This window comes from Zootermopsis nevadensis, unplaced genomic scaffold (genome assembly GCF_977971745.1).
Source record: "Zootermopsis nevadensis isolate Lab colony 2312 unplaced genomic scaffold, Znev_1.0 Znev_ptg000020l, whole genome shotgun sequence".
Taxonomy (NCBI): domain Eukaryota; kingdom Metazoa; phylum Arthropoda; class Insecta; order Blattodea; family Termopsidae; genus Zootermopsis; species Zootermopsis nevadensis.
The window spans coordinates 7567384-7585361 of NW_028259152.1; the positions used below are offsets into that span (position 1 = coordinate 7567384).

At 37.9% G+C, this 17978-nt stretch overlaps 1 protein-coding gene across 1 annotated transcript in view; it reads left to right on the plus strand.

The window, feature by feature from the left end:
- The window catches only part of Scgdelta (sarcoglycan delta), a 242347-nt gene that overhangs the window by 57200 nt on the left and 167169 nt on the right, over positions 1-17978 (plus strand). The window lies entirely within an intron of this gene.

Consider the following 17978-nt stretch of genomic DNA (forward strand, 5'->3'; position numbering starts at 1 on the left):
GACTCCATACATATGTAATATATTCTCGTTCTCTCATTAAAACTAAAATTACGGCGTTCCATAACGTCAGCGAACGTCCTTTAGCCTACTGCAGCTGTATAAATCCACAAATTTTTAGATGTAGATATTAATGTTTTCCTTTAATTATCAGTTTATTGTATGACGTAGAATGTCACAATCGAGTGCTCAACATCTCTTATTTACATTTCAGGGATTTCAGATTTTAATTTTGACCTTGACGTAAACTTATCTAACTTAAGATTTGAGCAGTGCAGAAAAAGGTAGATATTATTTTAAAACAGGGCGTGTATGCTACATGCCACACCAATCGGAGCCTCCTAGATTCCACTATTCTTACTATGCTAGGTAACCTGTACAATTCACGCAACTCCTCGTTGTGCAATATTCTAAATTCCCCACTTATTGCATCCCTCCTGGGTCAAAATATCTTCCTGAGCACCTTTTTTCAAACACTTTTAACCTCCATTCTTCCTTCAAGGTTAAAAAAATGTTTCAGATCCATATAAGACAACAGGCAACGTTATTGTTTTATATATCCTGTTCTTTAATGTTTTTGATAGCAAACGAGATGATAACAGTTTTTAAATTGAATAAAAACAATATTATTATTATAAAGGAAGGGCTGAGGGAAATTCTGAGATATGTCAATCAGTCTTTGGATGTATACTTGAATGTGAGATATTGCGAATAAGGCATGGCTCTTTTATTTGTGAAGTTTCCTTGATATTTCGTGTTGAATAAACTGTATTCTTTGCATTACGGAATACCATTTTCTTGATTGTCCTCACTTCCGTCTCATAAATTCTAGGATATTCATCTGATACGTTTGAAATATCTCATGATTACGCTGTTTGATACGGAGTCATAACATAAATGAATAACAAAGCATTGTAGGACCACCGTATCACACAAGTTCGCACCTTCCTGTTCCTTTGATTTACTGGGGTTTTAATTTAATTCACTGCCTGATGCAGAAATATGTGTTGTATTGATGGACAGCTTTACAGTTATATTTAAGCTGACATTTTTTTGTGAATAAGCCTACTGCAGCTACAGTCTGTATGTGCAGAGTATCTGGCCCGTAAATACACAGGAAGTGTACAAAGCACAAATATCATTGCCCCGCTCAGGTGCGGAATAGACACGTTTACTGACAAACATAGTTTTGTTTGGTAATAAAGATAAAGTACTGAAACCTAGCCCTGGGGGCGTGTGTGGATTTAAGTAGCCTATACAAAGGAACGGCGATTTAAAATCAAGCTCGGGGCATGGATATGTATTAGCTTTTGTGTGTCTCTTCTTGTGATGTTAGAGATCTTATCTCTAAAGCGTGGAGCTCGCTTGTATGATTACCACTTTGAGAACGCAGCTTATGGAAATAACGTTTAAGAATGCAGTCCGTATCGCAAAGAAAACACACGTAACCATTACAAATATCAACTGGTTAACGCTGTTTAAGGGAATAATTGTTTCTTACTCTGAGAATCATATGAAACTTTCAAATACAAACTGAAGAATTACACTGGCTGTTGAAGCAGGTGGGATGTGTAGTTACCACTGGGCTTTTAATGGTAAATGACATAGAAAACCTCCATAAAAGAGGAGGACAAGGCTCGAATCGGGTTGTGGCATTAGGAAGGAGGAGAAGGGGAATGATAGAAGTAGAAGTGGGCTAAGTTACTGATGAGCCAAAAGGAGGAGAAAGAATTAATGACGAAGGAAGAGAAGTATAAGGATAAAAATAGGAGGTTAAGGATGTCACAAGAATTTGTTGGAGAAAGAGAACAACAAGGAAGAAAGGACAGGAGCAAGAAGGAGTACATAATGAAGGCAGGAGATGAAAAGGCGAAAGTTAGTAAGAAAACATGAAGGCGAAAAGAAGAGTAGGAAGATAAAATAAGAGAATATGAAAGAAAAGTTGACAGAGTGGAAGATTGATAAGGATAAGAAAGAGAAATTTGTCAATGAGAAGAACGAAAAGAAAGAAGAGGGAGAGAAAGATCATAATGAAAGTTTGGGTGAAGTGTGAGAATGAAAAGAGAAAGAAAATAAATGACAAAAATGTGGAGAAGAACCGTTACAGGATGAGGGAGGGAAAGAAAGAGGTGTGAAAGAGGAATATTTAAAGAAGAACAACGAAGAAAGGAACAAGAGGTTTAGAGAAGAAGGAATAAAAGTTGTTTAATGGCAGTATGTATGATTACGCAAAGATGTAGTTGAAGTAGAATCGGAATATCTATATTATGATACAATGTTAAATTATGATGGCACTATTGTAAGTATTTTCAAAATGAGCTTTGTTATGGCTTTGTGCCCAGAAGCGCCAGTCAGTATATAGATCATACCTGTCCTCAGCAATCCGCACTAAAAAACCACGCCCACAGCCACTACAATGGCCTATTGTACCTGCTGGCACAATGCAAACTTGGATTTAATATTCGAGCTCCTTTATTAACACAACTGACCTTAGGCTGTACACTATAATTGAGCGATGAGGCTTACCTCGCAGCACTAATTCAGCGAGCGGTAGTAGTAACAATAATAAATAATTATTATAATCTCGAATCAAGGATGACGTCACAGTTTGCTCCAAGAAGAAAGCCGGAAAGTTCTCGAAATAGAAGGACCTCACGGCATATGGACTACACAGAAGAGTGTACAGTGATTTGAATAATTTATTGAGGCACCTGGAAATCACTTACAAAACGTCTGGATGAGATTGTGAGAAGGAACTGCTGTAATATACTTTACGTCAGCTGTCTCTGTCATATGTCAAAATATCATATCAGAACTTTCTCTTCTCCTGTGTCTGTATACTTTAAGATTTTAAGTGAAATTATTCTATCAAGGATTCTACAAAATTGAACATTATTATTGTAGAGACATACAGAAGTGTGCGTCTTAACACTTTACAACGTCACACTGGAATATATTAGCCTGTATTTTATCGAAATCACCTCTCTGTTAATTCATAGCTTTTTTACTTGTGTTTCCATGGTTACAGCCGTTCTGAAAGCTTATTTTAACATTACATTGTAATGGTGCGCTTTTACTATCACCAGTGGCGGACTGTCAAGTGGAAACATGCACAGTGGGCCTACATCGCAGTGGTTCATGATAACTTCCACGTCTTTGTATTCATCATTTATAGTCATTGTAACATAACCAGAGCAGTTTACAGAATAATAATGAATTTGAGTTGTACTCTTTTTCTAGATTCTACTTTCCTTGACACCCGAATTTACATCAGTTCCGCCCTATCATAAAGGTTTTGAATCAAATTTACGTGTTTAGATGGTGTTTTAGAAGATCCACTTTAATATTACACTTTAATCCTGAAATTCTCAGTTATTTTGCGCCAGTTTCTCCAGAAAATGTTTTGTTGCATTTGTTATTTCTATCAACAGCTACATTTAATTTACAAATTTCACGCCTCTTGGTGTAATTACTCCCAAATTCTTTGGAATGCTAATGTGTTCTGCGCGCCATGGTGCCGACGCTATGAATACACTGAAAATTTTTGATGTACGCACTGCAATATGTAGCTTCCGCCCCGACATAAAAGCTTCAAGTTATTACGTGAAGCGAATCTTTATTGTGCGCTCCGTCTTCATACCCATCGTATCATAATTTCTCCTCATTCCCCCTTAAACCACCTGATTTATGTCTAGTAAAAGTCACGAAAGGGGTTAAATTACAAGATCGTTTTTATAAAATGCCCATGTAAGGACTGAAAGTTTTGGGTAAGTCGAGGGGCAGAGGTTTTAAACCTCTGTTACAAGATGTTGTAGGTTAAATTATACATCCAGCCTTATTATGGTAGTACGCAGTTGAAGAGGAGTGGAAATTAACAAAACTCTGAGCTGATTTATACACTCTGCTTCAGCACTTTAGTTGCGACAAGATTTACATGTTGGTGCCCCAGAAACAGCATCCCTCAGCAAGCAGAGCAGTTCATGCTTCGATCCCACATGGGGGTGTACTACAGAAAATTTGGTTAATTTAATACAGGAAAATACTTCAATGCAGTAAAGAAAGCCTCTGTCGTTAATTACAAAGATGAGACCATAGGCATTCTTTTGTTTTTCTTAAACGTGTATTGAAAAGAATTTCTAAAATCTTCTATTAGTTTAGTCATGTTTATTTGGCTGCCAATCTGCCTGCAAGTAACAGCGTCCAAGCTATAGGACCAGTTTGAAAGAAACTTGGCACATTGAACCTTAACAACATTTTTGAGCTGGCTGTCTTCTGGGTTGTTGCGCCGTGTAGTCAGGCAGAAGCTTACTGCTATTTCAGAGGTGCTTGCTGCCTCCATAATCAGCTGCAAACTTCTAGCGGACTACACAAGCAACAACCATATTCGCCTCCGCGAGAACTTGAAATTTATACATTTTGTTGAGGCATAGTTTAGTTTAGTTTGGTACATTAGAAAAACGATTTAATTAAATGCCTAAATGAACCTTTAAGTTACCATCATCTTGATTGCTTTAATAGATTCTTATGAATGTTATTATAGTTATAGCTTTAAGCACAATTTAATTTTTTTTAAAGTCGACATTACACAATGGGGTTAATAAATTTTTGAGCGTATGAGGGCTCCAGAATTAACCAAAGGATAGTCTCTAATAAAAGTTGCAAAGACTCACAAAATACACGTTGTGTTTCAAAACCACACAGGACATGTGAAGTCTGGGTTTATGTCCCTGTTTGTTACAAAAAGACTAATCATTGGAACTGGGTAAGTAAAATTTTGTATGGAGATGAATTTTAAGTAAACGTATAAATTGTGCATGAAATTTATTTTTGCAAAAATTAAAAATATCGCTGGTATCTGAAACTTCCGTTTTTGTAACTAACAAATTAATGCACTTGGAATAATTACATTTATATGCAGAAATTTATCACAAGATGGTATAATTATGAACTCAGACATACAAACATTTAAAAGGAAAGCATGTTTAAGAATTCTTCGTAGAAATTCTACTTGTCCTTTACGCGTTTATATTTAATAAAAACACACGAAGTCTTTATTATTAAATTGTGTGCTTTTTGTTTACACCGAAATAATATTATGTAACATTTTTCTTCTGTTATACCTTCCCGGTGTCTCCAATGTTTATGCTTTTGTATTCTTGATTCTATATTGAATACCTCGTGTTATTTACAGTCATTAATCTTTGGTTTTCGACTGGCTGACCTGTATCTGACTGCACACGGTTAAGATATTCATGAACTGTAATTCAAATATGACAAAAATTTTGAGGTTGACAGTTGACATCAATCGTCTTGTACAGTAGGCAAGGTAGTGAGGCTAAGAGAAATGGCGACGAGAATATTCGTATAAATAAAATCGATTTAAAATTACATGTATACTGGACAGTTCTTATGCATAATTCAACATAGCAACTTCTTTCCCCCGTTATTTAGATAACCTGCCCTGGTATTAGTCCATTTTACTGTAATTTACTATAACACAGTGTTACTCAGAGACGCGGTTTTCAAAGTTTTGAAACAATATGAACTGAAATAAATACGTTGCCTTGACAAAATTAGATGGCTACCATTCATTTAAGTCTTCAGCTCACCTCCTTTTTTACGCAGGATGCAAATTTTTTTAGTGAGTTCGTTAGGTGTAATCCAGTGAATAAATAATTAGGCCTAATGAATTAGCCAAACATCAGTGAACAGTCTGGAGAAACGTGGTGATGTTCCACGAAGCAGCAACTCCTGAAACCTAATTATAATCTTAAGTATAATTGATTAATGTTGAATCGAATAGTGCGGAGTCATTTTACAGAGTTCATTATGTTCAATGCCTTCAGACTGTCATGTTACGCAGTACCGCTCGATCCGTTAAAGTCTCTTGTGCGGCTCTTCTTTCAGGTGCATAGCTCTGAAATATAGCCCTTCAGCAATGAATGCTGTGCATTAACCGAATAAGAACCAGTTACGGTTTGACTGTAGACATTAGACAGTCACGTTCGGAAATGAAAGTATGGGAAAAGGCATGGGATGAAGGAGAAATGAGAGAAATACAGAATGAAGGAACAAAAGATTCTTGATGTTTTCGAGTGTGTGTGTGTCAATGTTGTCGTGCTGGACTGAGTAACAAAACATTCGAAGAAACTGAAGATTCAGTCTCTGCATTGTCCTCATATACCATCGCCTCAGACTAACGCTTAAGAATGTAGGTCTTTGTAGTGGCAGGTTGGCTACTCAGTTCGGGTCTCGGCCTGGTTCCCGGATATTGACTGAGATTTTCGTTTTTTTCGATTCCTCCAGGTCAATTCCAGGATAAAACTACGTCCTTCAAAATTCCCATCCACTCATATTTTACGATCGCCGTGTCCCTAATTCAACGCTGCAGCATCTGAAACAAGGTCGGTAAGATCGTTTATTAATCAATAAAGTTTGTACCATCGTGCCCCTCAGCCAGGGTTTAGTTAACGCTGACAGACGTTTTCCCAACAAAAGAATAATGCATTAATATACGACTGTCATGTTTTGGACTTAAACTACAAAACTACAGATGACTGTCTTCTGATATGTGCTGTTTAGTGTTATAGAAATTTATTAGCTTTTCAGAGGTTCTTACTGCCTTCGTTATCAAGACAATGAGTCTCAACGGCGCAACAAACCTGCTGTGTAAATCTGAAATGTCACAAAATGCTGCTTCTTGGGGGTAGTAACCTAAGACTGTAGCAGAACCCGAAGTTTCACCGTCTCTAGTACCAAACCTCGCCACTGGGTACGACTGTCAGTTAGCGCACTTTACTTTACTAAAATACTTGTGAACGGATTCCGTACAAATTAAATATCGGAAGTGTATAGCAAATTACAATATGGCGGTCAGGATGTCAGACGGTACAATACTTTCCTGCAGTCGACGCCACTCGCCTCGCAACAATGTAAGTGTGCGTCGTTGAAGAAATCAAACGAAATCTTTAAAGGCGCATTTCTCGGGAAATGTTTCCCCCTTGTGGTGGAATTTCTATAGAAGTCTGTATGTTTCTCCGGACCCTATTAAGAAGCGTGTAGAGGCTGTTGGGTGGAATCGTCATGTAGCTATTGGATTGCTTCGCGAGTGAAGCGTGTTGTATGTGACATCGACACAACGCTCATTTTGGACAGGGCAGCTGTTGCTGCAAATGTAAAGCCTTGTTCACGAAGAGCTGACGGTTGTAACAAACTTGTTGAACGCCACTTATCAAAACTATCCGCCATTTGCAATAATATTGTTATGCAATAAAGCAGACATCGTGATTAAGCGAAGTTCTTCCGGATGATCGCCATTAGGAGACACGAATTTTGTAGATTCATTTTCAGCCTGCGTTTGCGTTCACTTCATGAGATTCGTGAACAAAGTGGGCTAAATGTCATCAATAGTCGGACTTAGAAAGTTGTCAGTGGAACCATGGTTCCTAAAAATTTGACGTAAATACGTCTATACGGAAAGGAAGTTTATATATTGACTTTATTCTAAATATTTCCTTTATACATGCTTTGCAATTGAGTAAAGTTTGATTAAGACATTGCTTAATCAACTTGAATTAGTTACGCTTAAGATGGGTCTGTGGTAGCTGAATGTAATGTAATGTAAAGTAAACGTTTCCTAGGTAACAATAATGCCGAGTAAACAGATGACGTTTCCTAGGTAACAACAATGCCGAGTAAACACGTTTCCTTTTTCGTTACACTTTTTTGCCGAATGACCCTTATAGACGTATTTACGTCAAAAACAAGTGTTCCTAGGCGTAATACATCGTAAAGGCTTATGAGGAATGTGAAAGAAAATCAGTCTCTACCTTTTATTACTACTTAACTAACGAACTCCGTGGAAAAAGAGCATAATCCTTCTTAAAAAGCTAATAGTAGGCTTGTGCTCAGCTAATCAAGAAATTTACCACATTTTATGGAACCCAAAAGCTAATTACTGTGTTCAGAAATGCCCGCCAACAGACGGCATTCACTTCGTTCAAAGGACTGAAAATAAGAACTAGAATTCTGACAAGTCTTGCTGCTCCGTATGTTTCCATGACTTCCTTTATTGAATTACTGATATCAATAACACATTTACACAACACAGTTTAGGTATATGAAGTTGGCATTCGTGGTAAGACGGCCGAAGCGTGAGAGAGAAACACTGATCTGCACCCAAAGTTCAGCTCTGAATGCATGGAGCTTTATTTTAACTCACTTTTTCTACGTTTTGTTATCTGGACATGAATGCATCCCCCCTTCACACTGACCCTGCAGAAACACAATTCTTTTGTTGTATCTGCCTTTCAGCGGTGTAAACGCGTCCAGAAGTGCTCCAGGTCCGAAGTACAACTGTCAGAACAGGTTTCTACTCTGTCACATAAGCTTCTTTAGGCTTGATGCATGCTAAGAAAGTTGCGAGCAGGAGTGGAATATGTTGAAACTACCTCATGAAAAGGAAGATTTGAGCAATTCATGAGGTATGAAGATTTCTTTCTTCTGGGTTGTTACGCCGTGTAGTATGGTAGATATTTACTAAAGTTTCAGAGGTCACACTGTCTCCGTAATAAGGGCGACGAATCGCTGAAACTTTAGTAAACATCTACCATACTACACGGCGTAACAACCCAGAAGAAATAGATCTTCACACCTCATGAAATGATTTCGTTTCCCTTTTTGATCTGCTCAAGGTCCAGTTGTAGCACTTGCGATTTAATATTCGTGCTAATGTATTACATATACAAATCTGTTGTTATTAGAATTAATTTTTATTAGGTGCATAAGTTATTTATATAGTTAATAGAGGTATAAATAGCTCTTTTCCAATACATTTATTTGGTTAAATACATACTAGAGTATTTAAAGATGTTTAAAAAGTGTAGAAAATAGTTAGGTAAGATGAATAATTGAATGATATGAACTAAAACTGAATTCGCCGACAACGTTTAGTTCAGACAAAATTCAATTCAGTCGAAATTCGTTAAATGCACTAGGAGCTGAAAAATCGTTCGAGCGAAAAGGGACAAACAGAAACTACGCCCCCCTATCAGGATCACCATGTGTTCACAGACTGGTTCTGTAGGGCCCGATGTCGTATTAATCGCCATCGATTTGGTCGTAGATGAAACTTGTGAATTATTTTGTCACGCAGATGCATACTGAATTTCCAGTTTATTGCAATCTTATTGATTTAATTATATCAATACAATAAAAGTACCAAGTATAAATTTCTTCGTCTTCTTAAACTTTTACGGATTAGGGCTTATGACCTATTCCATTTCAAAAACACTTCTGAGACTATGAATTCACTTCGACATTTGTTAGGAATCCTTGGAAGGCTGATAATCCCGTCATAAGGTTGAATTATGAAGTTCTGTTACAAAAATATTTTTCACGTATTATTAGCTTCAAAAGAGTTCATTTATATCTGCAGTAAATGAAAGCTAAGTTCAACGGTATATACAAAATCACAATAAACGCGTTGAAAATACGTGTACTGCTTTCGGGCTGACATTACCATTTCGGTTTTATCTACTGAACTCTTAAGGCTACTCAGGTTTATTCTGGATTCACTCAATGTCTACAGGAGTCCTGTGTCAGCACTTTGAAAGAAACCAAGATCGTCCTTAAAATCCTACGATATTTTCTATTCGTGACTATTACCCGTGCCATCCGACGGTATGTGACATCTAACAGGTACGTAAAATCAGTATACAGAGCCACCGAGTCGTCGACTAGCACATATCTGGTCCTGATTCTAATGATAATCATGCGTTCACATGATTTTAGATCAGAAGCTGATATTATAGGAATTCTGTAATATTTTACACACAGCTGCTTTATAGCCCTATGTTTTGGTAACCAACAACTCATTAAGCCCCGAAAGGACTAGGAAGCGTTTATGAACTACTGAGCCGAACATCGTTGCCGCCGAATAGTTAAAACTTTCATGTTCAGGTTCCGGTTTCAGATGTGACTCGGAGACTGGTTATCCTAACTGCGGCTTTTCTTGTGTTTCTCCAAGTTCTTTCAGGCAAATGCTGGGATAAAACCTTAAATTAGGCCACGACCGCTTTATTCCACACCCTGTCTAATTTATTAATCATGTCATCATATTTCTATATAGTGTGAGGTACTGACAGCGTTGTTGAATAAACCATAAAATTAATAGAGAAACAGTGGTATGTTGACCACCTACGGTGGTCCAAAAATTCTAGTTAGCTTAATGTTGTATGTGTGAGTGTGTGCATATTCAAACGTATACACAGGTTTATATACTGAACACGGCCGAGTAAGTTATTTTTCTGTAACTGGCTACTTTTCTTTTGAAGATGGCTGTCTTCTGGGTTGTAGAGCCGTGTAGTCTGGTAGACGTTTACCAACGTTTCAAAGGTCTTTAGGACTATGAGTCTTTTCTTTTGTTTTCTTTCAGCAGGTAAATAGTATGCTTTAAAATTACGGATTAAATAATCTACGAAAAAAGCGTTGTAGTTAAATAACCAAAGAATCAGATGTTGGCCTGAAGAAGCAGCGCCATTAAATAGCGTAGTACAGAAACGTTTCTCGCCTTGCCTCGCTGTTGCACCCAGCCCTGCTCTTCGGACGGGTCGTCAATCCTTTCCGCACGGCCGGTTGCCCGAGCTGATGCTGCAGTCTGGTCCAGACTCTGCAATTATTTGGCAGCAAACCCTCGCTATAACGCGCCGTAAGACATTTCACTTACAACTTCTCTCATTGTTCTGATAAACTACAATTTTTCTCACCTCAGAAATGAGTTTGTAAGGAACGCCTTTATTGTAAGATTTGAGGTTTTCACAGCGGTGAGTATGAAGATTTCCGTCTTCTGGTTTCTTGCGCTGTGTAGCCTGGTCGATGAATCGCCCTGATGACGGAGGCAGTATGACCTCTGAAACGTTGGTTAACATCGGCCATACTACACGGCGCAACAACCCAGAAGACAGAAATCTTCAACGCGTTTATTATTTTCTTCCTTCTCAATTCTACCGCTGTCTTCTTAGGTTACAGTTGTCTCTGTGACTAGGCATCAGACCATAAAGGTGAATAGAGGCGTGAAAGTAAAGATGTTTCTACTTAGGTTTTGCCCCATGGTGGAGGATAGTGACATGTATCTCGTTCCGGCAGCTTTTACACCCTCCATCCCCATGGAAAAAGCCCACAGCATCTATTCGACAGGAGTCTGAATAGGCCTCAGAACCGGAGTGAAAGGAAATGTCCACTTCTTTCTACAAATGACGGACAATACCTCTCACCTCAGAGGGCGCTTGATGACGACAAAAACTGTAAATATTAAGGCTGACTGTAAAATCTGGTCATGTGCCCCACAAGGGGCTCGAAACCACGATATAACGGATGAATATTAGTCCTAAAGTAACTTGGACTTGGTGCCTCCTTTCATTGCCAATCACTTCTTGTCTTCGAGACCCCAACCATCACTAATTAATTTACAGGGGGTAAAATTTAATTTAGAAATACCACCAAGCCGTAATCAATTTGGAAAAGGCATTTGACAGTCAGAGAAAAATGCAGTGGAGGTAGGCCTATTAACATTCTGATATATTAATTTATTTTGTTGTTGTTGGTACCAAGTAGTATTGTTTCCTATTTTTAATAACTTCTCTTTCATGTGTGGACCAGGATAGCTGAATCATTAAGATGAGTTTCTGTGGACTGGTTGACCAGGGTTCAGAGTTTGATAGGGGCATGTTGAACATCATCTTTGCCACCAGTATGCCCAGACCAGAACTATAGGGCCACTTATGTTCATGTAGCGCACGGCTGTAGCTCATCACCGTATGCACCTTCATACACGATACATAGACCCAGACTTTTAATTCTTATTTATATTTAATAAAATATATTAATTGAATTTTACAATGTGTTGAACTGAACAGTCTTTAATATTTTTAAGTTTAAGTCACACAGAAGACCTCAATGACGTGCAGGAGCTTGCTGAGTTATACGTTTACGGTCGTCCTGTCGGAAAGTTTTTCTTAAATTGATTTAGTGATGCAATTATATAGACATCGTTGTTGAAAATGTCAGAAATACAATCGTACAGCAAGACATTCATAAATCGGGTCGTTAAAAATAGGCTATTTTGTATAGGCCTACTGAAATAAATATATACCTAAGTCGTATTAGAACCCAACACAATTCAAGCGGAAGATCACCATTGGACCCTGCATGTAAATTACTGCAGGTGCAGATAACTTAGTCTAACAACTTTATTGCCGATGTATAACGGTTAATTTTATGGGACACTCTGTATACTTGGGAACATATGATTACGGCTTATGTTTCTTATGGAGTTACCACGGAGATTGCTAAAGGAGTGTACGTTTCTATTGCAGAATTCCTTCAGCTGTGAGTTGACAAAGTGCGTCTCAGAAGAATAATTGTAACTTTTAGCCGAGTCTGTGTGTTTGTGCGGTTGTCAGCCGTCAGCGCTTGTGCACTTGACGGATGTTCGCACATCACTTAGCAACGCGACTCAAATTCCAGTACCCAGAAACTTGCTACTAGCTCTGCTTACTTCTAACACCCTGCGGTTTCCTGTTTTAGGAATATTTTCTTCTCTCTTAGGATTTCTGTCCTTGAAAGAGGCTAATCGTCAGTGTTGCGTACATCACGCTGTTCTTGTCTTGTCTGCTTAAGTAAAATATAGTTATTCACCTATAAATAAATCCCTTACTGACTGTTTGCTACTGTTATAACAAAAGTTGGTAATAGAGGTCCTGCTAATGATATTACATTAGTCATTTATTCTCGTATTTATCGAAAAGTTGTTACGAGTCACTTTTATTGAACTTGTGTTTGGCAAAGATTTTAGAAAATTAAACAGTAAAGTGTCACTGCACCGAAATACAACCTCGTGAAGGCGTAGGTCGGACGTAAGAACTCTATAAATCGACATTACGTAAGGTGTTTCAGAAAAATATGGTTTTAGCAGAGTTCAAGAATCACCACGGAGACCATTTAGTACGTCCTGAGTTTTTATATGACTCATATCTGTTTCTAACCTCGGTTACTCCACAGAATTAGGAATAACACCTTTGCTAAGACTTTTATAAACGATTTTAAAGTCATGCTTCATTAGAGGTTGGTACTATCGCAAAACTCAGTAGTGAAAAATTTATTGATCAGAAGTGCCGAAAGTGTCTAATTGATATCGGAAACCTAAAACTTCTCAGTTCGATTCTTTGCTATTTCTCTAATTAATACAATGCACGAGTACCGGGAGTGTCTTTACTTCCCGGATGTCCCACGATCAGAGGGATTGGCAGTGGTATGTTCGTGTTAAGCCGCCTCAGTCTTAGTTTAATCACCGAGGACTAAAGTCCAAAATTTAAGACATCCTGGTTGCTTTATTTTTATATTCTTAATTTATTATCATTTCGCACCTGTTAGATTCAAATATTCTCCTAGCACTTTATTTTGAAATTAATTTCTTTGTAGTAAGACGAAAAGTTTCACAACCTGCAAATGAACGGGTAAAATAAGTTACTAGTCTAGTGCCGAGGTCAAGGAAGAGAGGAGCTATACCTCCACTCACCCCAAACGCCTACATGGCGTATAGTGGGACAAACTTTACTTTACTTTACTTTACTTTACTAGTCCTTACGTGTTATTTACGCAGTGTAAAATAAACTGGTCTGTCCATTTACATCTTACATATCCTAGTAATTCGACGGATGTAGATTAAATTTGATGTTGGGGTCCTCACTATGTTGTGGAGAATTTCATTTCATTTCTTGCCAGTAATTTATAAACACTTAATTACATGGAACTCCGCTGGTGTTTTACCTAATTTAAAAAAAGCTCAACGTGTAGAAATAGTATGCAGTATTAAACGTGGTTTTGTAACTTCAATTTTAAATATGTGTTGATATGATGAATAATTAATAATATACAGAGTAATATGTCAGGTGTTCTTCACGCGCTAGCGAGAGCGAAGAACACGTTATGGTCCCATTAATGTCAGTCTGCATGTCGCGTTTTTCCTAGGAGGAAGACAACCCGCGATGAACACTTTTTTATCGTTGCGATTAACTAACTGGTTAATTGCTTACGCAGGTTACTTTGTTCGTTAGTTAGATACATGCTCAGTAACTGGTTACTGATTTAGGTAGGTGGTTAGTCAGTTGATTGTTTGATAACTGATTGATTATTTATCTAGTTTGTTTATTGTTTCAAATATGCAGTACATACCCAGAATTCCGAAATAGGTAAACAATTACTGCACGTTGCGTCACCTGTAGTGTTATATGTAAATGATACAACGAAAATTTCAATAGATTCGAATTTTTTTATTATTCCGTTCCAGTTGTAGGTTCGTGTTATGTGAATAAATTAGGAACGCCATATTTCTCACGTACAACAGTGCCAGGCGCTTGTCCGAATATCGCGAACACAGGTGGCGCTGACTTGACCCACAAAAAAACAGGCTGGAGGTGGGCCGCCATATTTATTGTGTATGGCTACGCCCTGCACATGACTCTCGTAAACAGTAGACGATCGGTGTACGAAGTGGAGTTCCTACCTAGGACAATTTATGTTCCAGAACTTGATATCTTAATGATGATGATAATAATAATATGAACTGTAACGGTATAATAATTGAGTTCAGTTCTTTATTATTGGTGTGCTGCATGAGCAGCCAGAAGTCCGGTTACAGATGAAAAAACAGAACGCAATAATAACTATAGCAAAATAATAAAACAGATTATCAAGAAATTACATGAGTGTGGAGGAAGTTAATGCACAAGGCAAACTTCCTGCTGGATATATAAATATATTTTCAATATTAATTCGATTAAATTGAGTCAATTGGTTAAAACAGAAGAAAAAACGTTTGCGTACAAATCAACAATATACTAAATCAGGGAATTTATGGAATTAGGAAGATAACACTTAGTGATTTCTGTGTGGAGGGGTGAGAAAGGGGAGAAATGTGTATGAACTTACATTGCATGTAATTAACATCTGATATTATATTAGTATCACGGTTATTATAGAATATGAATAAGGGAAACAATTTTTGTTTCAAAAATATCAAATTCCCTGCAGACATTAGCAGCTGATGCGCATAAAGCAGAAGGACAGTTTTTAATTGAAGGGCTGAAACTGAACACAGAAAGTCTCTCTCCATATGGAGTGAGTTGGGCTGATTGACATTGCATTCCTATTACGCAGTAATGTTAAAAAAATCTATCTAGAGAAAATAAACGGATGGGGGTGATGGATTTTGGCTTAAGAAATTAAAAACATCGTGATGTGCGGATGTAGTAAGATATGATAATTAGGAACTGTAATAAGGAAAGGTTACCTTGGTACGTATCACAAAATAGTTTTAATATTTTAAATAAAATAATAAATGCAGGCCTGTTATTACTCCGATTAAAAGCCAGTGTAATAGTGATATGAGAAATAGTAATAATAGCAATTAGTAATAATTACAACATCATCACCGACATCACAAAATCTTCCAGTTTTACTCTATTTGTTCCTAAGTAAAGTTACGTCTCCTCGTCTCTCAGTTATAATTACATGTTGATAGACACTGCTTCTATCTGGCAAGAGAGTTCCACACTACTGTCAAATTGTTGCTGTGTAAACAAAACGCCTACATTAGCTTTGATATTCGACAGATTTCTGCCATGTCGAAATCACTGAATGGGAAATTGTGAAATCAATCAACGATACAGATTTTAGAGCCTCTTACAAGGAATGACGTGTCGGCTCGTCACATAGCAACAAGTGGAGGCACGCAGCAAGATTGCCTTCGAGCTTCACTGCTGTAGTGTAAAGTTCGTTGGAATTTCAGCGGCAAATGGCGGAGTTCTATGATAGGTAGACCTACATTATATGACAGCAAATGCAAATATATCCATGTATCGAAGCACCATGACGGTATGTGGGGGAGGGGTGGGCCACGTATTTTAGAACGCGGCAATATGTGAAGTTGAATGGTTAGCTGCATTCTATAGCCAATAATTTCCCAGGGGAAGACTCCCCTTATCAGATGGGTAAGAATCTAGTGAGCCTTCGCAGAGGAAGGGTATGCAGTGGCTGAACATGGCTACGGCTGATGTAGAATGTATGGAACGTTACATCCACGCCACCTATACGTTTACATGGAGAAGTAATTAGACACCTGGACGCCTTTGCCTTCCACGTCTTGTCTTCAGTATGTCGAGTGGAAATGTTTTATTCGGTGTAGGGCAAGCATGTCAAACTCAAAGGCTAACACGGGCCAAATAAACAAGGTTTAAGTTTATGTGGGCCGCAAAAAAACAAAAACTTCAATTTTCATAGAAACGTAGGTTTATTTCGAAAAGTATAGTCAGTACAAGACTAATAACGTGGCACTGGCACGTGGTAGTAGGTATAAAATCGGCTGCTAAAATATTCGCTGCTAGTATTAGTGGGAGGAAATGGTGCGCCTGCGCGTAAGGCGCGTAAGGGAAATGGATGCAACACGATTATAGTAATCAGTCATTGGCGAACGTTGTAGTTCGTTATTAATAATTATGTATAAGAGGATATTGTAAAAATTAAGTTACGAAATTTTTATTAAAACGTTTCTTACCTACCGTTATATTGGCTGGGCCGCAAAAATATTCGTTGTGGGCCGCGAGTTTGACATGCCGTTCCCCTACACTGTAGGGGAATGGTTTGCATCACCACCTGAGTTGCCTGGGATCTTAAGCTCCTGATGCACCGGGTAGCGGACTCGATTACCGCTAGGGGCATAGACGTGTGTTCTAGCTGTTGTTTTGCGATCGGCCGATCACCATCCAAGGAATTTTCAAATGTGTGAAGGATTCAGAACTGAACATAGGACCTAAGCAGTGGAAAATGAAAGATGAATTCCATTATAAGAAAATAAGTTTCATATATTTATATTCCTTCAAGATGGACAGTGTAAACGATAATTCCAGTAGATATAAATAAATGGCATAATACGGCGACGGTGTATACAGTAAGTACATTGCGCAGGTATGGAACAATAACGTATGGTGGCGTGAGATAAATTAATTAAATGGAGTTTGCTTAGAAGTCAGTAAACATACCTGGAAGGCAGTCGAAGTTCTTTATTCTGTCACGAGCAAAGAGTACAATAATTTTTACGCAGTGTACACAGTGATTACTGTACAAAAATACCTACGGTGGTAATTGCAGCTGTTGTGTCTGCAACCGGACACACATGTCATTTGTTTGTGTCTAGTGCATTGCGAGACTACACACGTCTTCACTGTTTACCGAGTCTCGTCTTCCACGAGAATTTCGAACAGATCCAAATCGAAATTTAATTTACATATATTTACTCGTTTACTCGCGTTGCATACATGATGCACGTAATTTCTAGTATTCACGTATGTAATGCTGTTGGAGTGAATAAATTAACAATGATGAGATGGGCGAGACATGTGAAAAGCTTGAGGATATAAGAAATGCGTGTAAAATATTGGCTGATAAACGTAATGTGAAGTTCGACAGACTCCTGTGAAACCTAGTATAAGATGAAAAAATTCTCTTCGAGTAATAGAATTGTGAAGGTATGGAGTGGTTTTATCTTGTTTAGTATTTATTTATTTAAAGACACTTTCAGTAGCTCAGACTGTAAAGCGTCCGACGACAGAGTGATTGATGAATAAGTAATTAGAAATGGTATGCAGGGAAGCTGTTATGACCCAATTAAAGGGACTACACATTAATTTTATTGGCGGTAATCAAGAAAACCACTATAAATCCCAGTCAGGATTGCCGTTTTCCGTGCTAGATTTGAACCCAGGATCTCTCAAATGCGAAATGCGTGGTCTTGCCCGGGATGGGGGCTCATAACTTGGTTTTGTGAATACGATGGAAACTGATTTTATTAAACCAAACAATTTCTTGAACAGTTAATGACTATCACTTTTCAATCAAAACCCTGCATAATTCAGTTTATTATCAAT